The following is a 7785-nucleotide window of genomic DNA, read 5'->3' on the forward strand; positions in this document are numbered from 1 at the left end:
CCAAAACTGATGAGAAAAGAAGTGTAGGAAAAAGTTGAAAAACAAAGGAAAATAAAGAAATAAGGAAGAATAATATAGATAACACCATATTAGAGGAAATCACACGAGAAGAGAATGAGCTAGCATAGTAGACTAGTAAAGACAACATAGAGCAACCAAACCCAAAATGGATGGAAGAAGTATTCACCATTCAAACCTCTACCAATACTTTTGCTTCAAGCATGGTTATACAAGGTGATGACCCTATTCCAACCCATATAGATGAAGTTGTTGATTTAGAATTGCTTTCATTTGACAAATCGATGAAGCAAATCATAAGACAAAAGCATAAAACAAGGAAAATCAATTTAGATTCTAAAGTAACACTCACTGCTAACATTGTGGTGATGGACGCAAGATAGTTAATTTTGGATTCCTCTACCTATGTTGGACTAGCCATTTCCTAGGCCAATAAAAATACAATTATAGCTGTATAAATAAGATATGGAACATGAAAGCACACTTCCCTTTTCTTTTCTTTTCTTTTTGTTTTTTGAAAGGAAAAAAGACACAATTTCATTAATTTGAAGAAATGATAAAATTAAATTTTGTATATGCACACCTTGAGTGCATTCATGAACAACTTTTGAAAAAATAAAATTGATGCGTAAGCTCATGAACTTCTTTTAGACTAGTTCCATATTTTAACAAAAAAAATACAAAAAAACATATATCATAAAATTTCAATAGAAATGGAGTGAAATTTAGATAACCCCCCCGTTGGTTGATGCTTCCTAGAAGACTGTGATGTATGTAAAAAGTTGTTCAACCAAAAAACATTGTAATATAAGTTTTGTATCCTTGTTTCCCTTGTAGAAAGGTCTATGTATGGCCTATGATAGAAGGGGAAAAAGATATTCCATCTTGTTGTTACATTATCTCCGAAGGTCCTTCGCCATTGTTAAAACCTCTTTTGAGAGACTATTTGCTTCCTTGTTTCGTTCCTTGTAGATGTGAAAACATGAAAATAAATTAAAAGAGTCTTTAAGCTAGATTGTTTCTTCAAAAATAGGAAAGAGTAAAATATTTCTGCATGCTTGAATATTATTGAGCCAATTAATTATTAACATGGAATCCATGGATACTTGAATTTGAATGTAGCCTTTTCGTATAGCAAAGAGTAACAAATTTTTGCAAGCTAGAATTTTAGCTTGCTTGTCAATCTCTATGCCGAAGCCCATTTTGACTTGAAAGAAATGAGATTATGAGAGAAATGTAGAAATTTTGAATAATTTAACACATATTCACAGAGATTATCCTGATCATACAATTATAAGCGGAACATGTATAATACATAATCTCCTCTACGTTGATCATCAATTTACAGAAGCAAAAAAATTCACAGGCACACATAGAAGCATCAATCAAACTCATAAACACAGTATGTATCCCGGGGAAAGCATCTCGCTAAAAACCCCAACTATCTGTATATTAATGATTGAGTCATGTAAAATTACACAGCATAATACTTCTCACAAGTATCTCCACCTCTGTTACACACAATACAGCTCAGATTTGATCTCCAAATCTCTTCCACTGCTTGCCTGCCTCCACAACTCAATACCTGCTCAAGAACTGATGAGAATGGCTTCCCAAACTCATATTTCACCTGCAAAATAGTCACTCACACTTTGTTGGACGTGAGCACAAGCTATAATGTGGGCAAATATGTGAGCAAACTCATTGGCATACTCAATCCCTTTATTGTGCAAGATTTGGTGCACAACTATAGTCACAATTGATAGCAATCTGATTCTCTAACACCTGTCCCTGCTGAACTGAACATGCACTGAAATGCAACTGAGTTAACTGATGTATTCATTAGTTGTATTATGAGTTAATAACTTTCGAATTAATTAATAACTAATTCACCCAACTCATCTCTAGTCTATTTTCCAGTTAGACTAAATACAACCAGTTTAACAAAGCTAAACTGAACACAACTCCATCAACTCCACCAAACTCAACTGATTGAGTTCTAACTGAAGTCATGCATGCAAATATCAGTCATCCCATAGGTAACCACGTATTTCCCTCTGGGATCTGCATGTACCACATCTGTAGCTCATCCTGAAGTGCTCCAAGAGAATAAGATTAAGTTAATAGTCCAAATATTATTGTGAGATAATAATATTTGACTTTTCTATTTTTGACTTTGATCACTCACACTATGATCACTCACACTTTCATCAAAAATAGAAGTCCATCTATTTTTTTCCCAACTTGATCAATCATCCATAAACAGCAACCTGCAATCCATAGACATGATCCATATGTCTAAAAATAGACATAGTCTAAAAATAGACTTGCGCCAAAAATAGCCTGCGGGCCCACTTAGTGAAGGCGACTCTTTTCACTAAGCTCCATCATCTTGTTGCAATCTCAACAAGCATTTCTTGTTGCACACTTTTCAACAAGAAAGAGAACAAATCCTCCACCGCTAGACTACCCGTGTTACTTAAAGCTCCATAAAAAATGCCCATGGTTTGGAATGGTATGTATTTTATACTATTATCACTTTGGGGGGGCTACTATGTTTTCCTATGGAAAGTGGAGTAAGATAGATAAATCTTAAATGACAATTTGCTCAAGACCCAAAAGTTTATCCTGGAAGATGGCTCTATTTTGGGCCAACCACACCCCCCAACAATGAACATATGATCATGGGGAGTGATTTATAGGCACACCAAGAAGGATTGGAGAGCCAAGCCGTCCAAGCCCCCTCCAAGTCCTCCCCTTCCCACACCCATATACGACCTGTTAGACTCCGTCTTGTCAAATCAAATGTGAGATTGATTCTTCTTCAAAACCCTGTTTTGAAGAATAAATCATTAAATGTGTTTTTTTTTTAGAATATGTATTTTGTCAAAATGTTCCAAAGCTCTACAGTTCTTCAAATGGCAACAGTTTCATCAGCTCCTATCTCTGCATTCAAACAAAACAAAAAATGGGCATTTACATAAAAGGCTTACATATGCATGACAGTGGCATGTATACATGTGGGTACTTAAAACTGTGGGCAAGGAAAAATTTACATGAACCAACCACAAGCATGCTACGCAGCTTGCACTTGCGGGCAATGCCATGTACCTGCCAATGGGGAATAATCAACAAGGGAAGCGTTGACAGAGTCTACACTTATAGGAGGCCTGAGAATGGGGCTAAGAGACCCTTCAAGAGTTTCATCTATCTTGCAGTTTCATATTGTGGATGGACATATGCAAGGTTTCCACCTAAGCGCAAGGCACTTCTTACAAATCTTCCGAAGAAGTATCAACAGCTTAGAAGGTGTATCACTGCAAACTCATTTTTTGTTCTAAACATGCTCCAGGCTTTTGGAACCTCCTTTTGACATGAGCCAAGACTGTGGATCATGCGAATATGAGGTTGGAATGTACAATGAGAATCGGGATGAATCTCAAACAATACCGGCAGAAGCACATCAATTCAATGGATTGCAAGGCAGTCTTGATGGACATACTAAGAGCACACAAATAGATACTTCTCACAACTATCATGTATTGAAAGAACACGATGTGTTAGCTACTGATAGGATGCTGAATACTTGTTCAAATGAGCTTCATAGAGGAAGTAGAAGTGGTGAAGCAGACCTTGAAGTAGGCGGTGCCCAGGATGAATGGAATCTCTATCAAGGTCGATGTCCTTCAGTCAACTGTGGTTCAACCTCTTTTAAAACAGATGATAACAAATTAAGTGCTGATTTTGAGTCTGATCGAAGTAATAGCAGGGTAACTTGTGGTTGCAGCAAGAGTGAGCCAGATGGTTGTGGACAGACAACAAAAGAAATTTTTAATGATCACTCAACATATCATTCAGTCCCGACATCAAATGGAGAGATAAATTGTATGGGATTTGATTGGAAGGATCCGGCATTTCAACTTCATGCCTCTTCTGCTGATGTTGATAAGGTCCGGTGCATTATAAGAAATATAGTTCGAGATTGGGCTCCGGAGGGAGAGGCAGAACGTAATCAGTGCTACAAACCAATTCTTGAAGAACTTCAACGGCAATTTAGTAATCATTCGAGGGAAAGATCACCTAGTTGCTTGGTTCCTGGGGCTGGACTTGGACGGTTGGCTTTGGAGATTTCACGTCTTGGTTTTATAAGCCAAGGAAATGAGTTCTCATATTACATGATGATATGCTCAAGTTTTATTCTGAACCACACTCGTGAACCAATGCAGTGGGTAATTTATCCTTGGATACATATCAATTGTAACTTTCTGTCTAATGAAAACCAACTTCGGCCTATCTATTTTCCAGATCTTCATCCCGGAAGGAATTTCTGAGGGGTTTTCAATGTTTTGTCGTCTTTTCCCTGGCAAATAGGCTTGGAGTCCTGCCACTTGAGTTGAACAGGCTACTCATTATAGTTGTTGTTTTGTCTATGGCCTTAACCCCCTTTCTCAATGACGTTGGGCGCAAAGCTGCTGAGGCAATTGATTCAAGGTTTGAGACAAATGGAAAAAGCACAGAAGTAAGGAATTTCAATGTCAGTGAACCGGTTGTCATTCTTGGATTTGGCCAAATGGGTCAGGTTCTTGCCAACTTTTTGTCTACTCCTTTAGTTGCTGTTTTAGATGGAGATCTGTCTGGCATGCCTTATGTAGCATTTGACTTGGATCCTACAGTTAGAAAGACTGCTCGAAATCTTGGCTTTCCAGTTCTTTATGGGGATGGATCATGACCAATTGTGTTGCAGACAGCCGGTATTACTCTACCAAAAGCTGTAATGGTCATGTATACTGGAAAGAAAATTACTATGCAGTCCATTGAAAGGCTCCGATACCCTGTACGAGATTTTGTTCTTTGATTTCCGCCAGCGATTGTTGGGATCCTTTGGAGATTTTGTGGGATTACAGGCGATGTGGCTCTTAGAAGGCGGATTGTGAGCTATTGCTGATGCTACCATATTGCATGTGGTTGGACGTGTTGGAGTTCGATGAGTGGCTCTGGCTATTGGGTCGTTCCTGCAAATAAATTTAAATTAAACGTTAAATGCAACCGTGCTCAGTACAGTTGTCACCATGAGCTGAATTGGCAGAATTTTAGTTTAAAGGTTGTTTTGTTAAAATGACAAATGTAACGTGGCAAGCTAAAAATAAGTCAAGACTATCTATCACAGCCAAAGAATGGGATTCGATTTAAAACTTTAGTCTTGATCCTATGGAGATCTACGCTCCAAACATTTATCTCTTAATTGGCCATCAGAGGATTTTTAGGGAGACGCTATTTTATTTTAGAATAGAGGAAACGCTCTTTTCCATTTTTATAATTGCAGGTGAAACAACGCCCCTGTTTTGGGGTCGATTTGTTTTTCCTTAGCAGATTTTTATTTATTGTATTAAAAAATTCATTTAAAAGGGGGAAAAAGTTCTGAGCGCTGGGGGAGGTGTGTGTGTAATAGAGTTTTCTTGTACAGTCTTTGACAGAGTTTTTAATGAAATTACACAGCTCTGGCTTCTGAGATTCCCGTGGTATGACAATTTAGCATAAGTTTTCCTTCTGTTTCATATGTGACCTGTTATGTTTTCATTTCACTTCATGATCATTTCCAATTGAACAAATGAAGTGTTTAGGTAGAATTCATAATATTTTATGCTCTGCCTATAAGTTTGTTCATATTTAATGTTTTCTTCTGTTTGACAAGGATTCATCCTCTATGTCCTTGTCAGCTCCTCAGCAGTCTTGCCATTCCATTTAATCTCAATTTTGATGTTAAATTTCTTGCCTACCTTGCCTCAGGAGATGATCTGTGTTTTTTATTATATTTCTATGTACAAGCTGTTTCTTTGCCCCATGCAGCCCAGAAAACCCCATTATCCATTGAAACCCCTTTTTCTATTAGTTTACTAGCCTAAAATCAGTGTTTTCTCATTGGCTATCTCGCCCGTTGAAAATCTTTACCGAGATAGACTGGAGAGAGCCCTCTCCTGCCCCGTAGGGCTAGCTACGAGGCTAAGTGGTTTGATGTTGCCTTGGAATTTGCCTTTCTCAGCCTGAGGTGAAATTTCAAGCGCTAACATATTGGCGACCATACTGGGGAAGGACATTCGACTTGTTGATTGTCTTGTCCCAGTACATGAAATCAAATTGCAGATCTGATGCTGATGGTGTACAGCAGTCAGACACATATGCAGGCTGAACCATTCACCTGGCGACTCCAATTCGATCCAGACAGTGCAGTGCTCACTGATTCATTCATGCAATGGTAGGGTATGTGGCAAATCTTACCCTGTGTGAAGCTGTAGAAGAAATAAGAAAGGAGTTAGCAGATACTGAATTTGATGAAGATGTTTTCAGTGCCTTACTTCATTTGTTGAAATCTCCAAAGTTCCCTTGGTTCAAAACTAGATTTTGCGAGTTAATTGTTGAAAGAATTGAAAAGGAGATTCAATGTTTAGATGAGCAGATCCAGTCATATGATTTCCAAGACCCTAAAAAGTTCTTGGAAATCCTTCCTCCATTGAAACAAGAGATCATAAAATCGCCTACGTCTACAGATGTTTACATTGACAGTGTGCAGCTGGAAGTATGTATTGCAGAGTTGGGGCAGCCAACAGAGTCCGGCTTCCGCGATCCAATGGCAACATACATGGACACGTTTTTCAGTTTGATTGACAGATCAGGCTGTCTTGTACGTGACCAGGCTCATTACGTGCATGAAGGGCTGCCAGCAATCACATCTGTGTCTTGGTGGAAGCATTCTCGAGTGGCATCATTCTCAGGTTTACTTGAATGGTTAATATGGCATTTCCGTATTACCTAATCTATCATTTGTACAGCCAAGTAGGGTAGATTTTGTAAATAAATAAGCAGCCATAAGGGCAGCATCTTGTTCTAGTTTCATTACAGCGTTAGCTTCTAGATTGTTAAGTCAGTTTTTCAGTTACTTTGGTCTTGAGATCAAATCAGTTTGAGTTCAGTTTCAGTTTGAAAATGAGTCAAGAGTTGTGTCGATGATGACTCCATTGCCCAATGGGTGGAGGCACTGTCTGCTCTCCCAAAGTTCTGCGGTTCTTGGCACCTCCAAAAAGCGGCAGCTGCCATCCCTAGTGGAGCCGATGTTAGACTCCGTCTTGTCAAATCAAATGTGAGATTGATTCTTCTTCAAAACCCTGTTTTGAAGAAGAAATCATTAAATGTGTTTTTTTTTTAGAATATGTATTTTGTCAAAATGTTCCAAAGCTCTACAGTTCTTCAAATGGCAGCAGTTTCATCAGCTCCTATCTCTGCATTCAAACGAAACAAAAAATGGGCATTTACATAAAAGGCTTACAGATGCATGACAGTGGCATGTATACATGTGGGTACTTAAAACTGTGGGCAAGGAAAAATTTACATGAACCAACCACAAGCATGCTACGCAGCTTGCACTTGTGGGCAATGCCATGTACCTGCCAATGGGGAATAATCAACAAGGGAAGCGTTGACAGAGTCTACACTTATAGGAGGCCTGAGAATGGGGCTAAGAGACCCTTCAAGAGTTTCATCTATCTTGCAGTTTCATATTGTGGATGGACATATGCAAGCTTTCCACCTAAGCGCAAGGCACTTCTTACAAATCTTCCGAAGAAGTATCAACAACTTAGAAGGTGTATCACTGCAAACTCATTTTCTGTTCTAAACATGCTCTAGGCTTTGGAACCTCCTTTTGACATGAGCCAAGACTGTGGATCATGCGAATATGAGGTTGGAATGTACAATGAGAATCGGGATGAATCT

The 7785-nt window shown here is 38.6% G+C and overlaps 1 pseudogene; it reads left to right on the top strand.

The window, feature by feature from the left end:
• Positions 1–3118: 3118 nt before the first annotated feature.
• On the top strand, positions 3119–4389 carry LOC149232914 (uncharacterized; annotated as a pseudogene).
• Positions 4390–7785: the final 3396 nt, after the last annotated feature.

This window comes from Pinus tabuliformis, chromosome J, assembly GCF_031772625.1.
Source record: "Pinus tabuliformis cultivar Carrire ecotype Pingquan chromosome J, CPIR1, whole genome shotgun sequence".
Lineage (NCBI taxonomy): Eukaryota > Viridiplantae > Streptophyta > Pinopsida > Pinales > Pinaceae > Pinus > Pinus tabuliformis.